Raw genomic sequence first — 464 nt, 5'->3', positions numbered from 1 at the left:
GCATGCCCCCCACTGGGGATGGAGCCCACAACCTGGGCATGTGCCCTTGACCAGAACGGAACCGAGGACCCCTCAGTCCGATGCTCTATTCACTGAGCAAAACCAGCCAGGGCCCACGCTCTGCTCCTATTGGCTGGGTAGCCTTGAATACATGACCAACCCCTCTGAGCCGCACTTTCCTCATTTTGAAACCTGAGTCAGTAATAGTCCCTATCTTCCAGACCACAGGCGAGATAAGACAAGAGAGTGTATTTAAGGCACCGAGCGTGGGGTCTGACACACTGGAAGCTCCCGGTAACATCGGTGCAAACATCACCTTTATCATCGTCTTCATCATCAAGTGTGTCTGGTTCCTGGGAGTCTAGTATTAGATCATCCTGACTAATCCACTATCGAGAGTCTACCAACCTCTACTATTGAACCTGGGCGTGCAACTGAAAAAACAACTTTCCTATTATATATAC

General features: G+C 50.2%; 1 long non-coding RNA gene across 1 annotated transcript in view; it reads left to right on the top strand.

Moving 5' to 3' along the window:
* LOC106727671 overlaps positions 1 to 464 on the top strand; it is an 18720-nt gene that overhangs the window by 7307 nt on the left and 10949 nt on the right. The gene's annotated exons all lie outside the window — the stretch shown is intronic.

Source organism: Myotis brandtii, unplaced genomic scaffold, assembly GCF_000412655.1.
Source record: "Myotis brandtii unplaced genomic scaffold, ASM41265v1 scaffold463, whole genome shotgun sequence".
In the NCBI taxonomy this organism is placed as follows: Eukaryota; Metazoa; Chordata; class Mammalia; order Chiroptera; family Vespertilionidae; genus Myotis; species Myotis brandtii.
The sequence above is the reverse complement of the archived record's forward strand: the minus strand, read 5'-3'. Positions and strand labels throughout refer to the sequence as shown.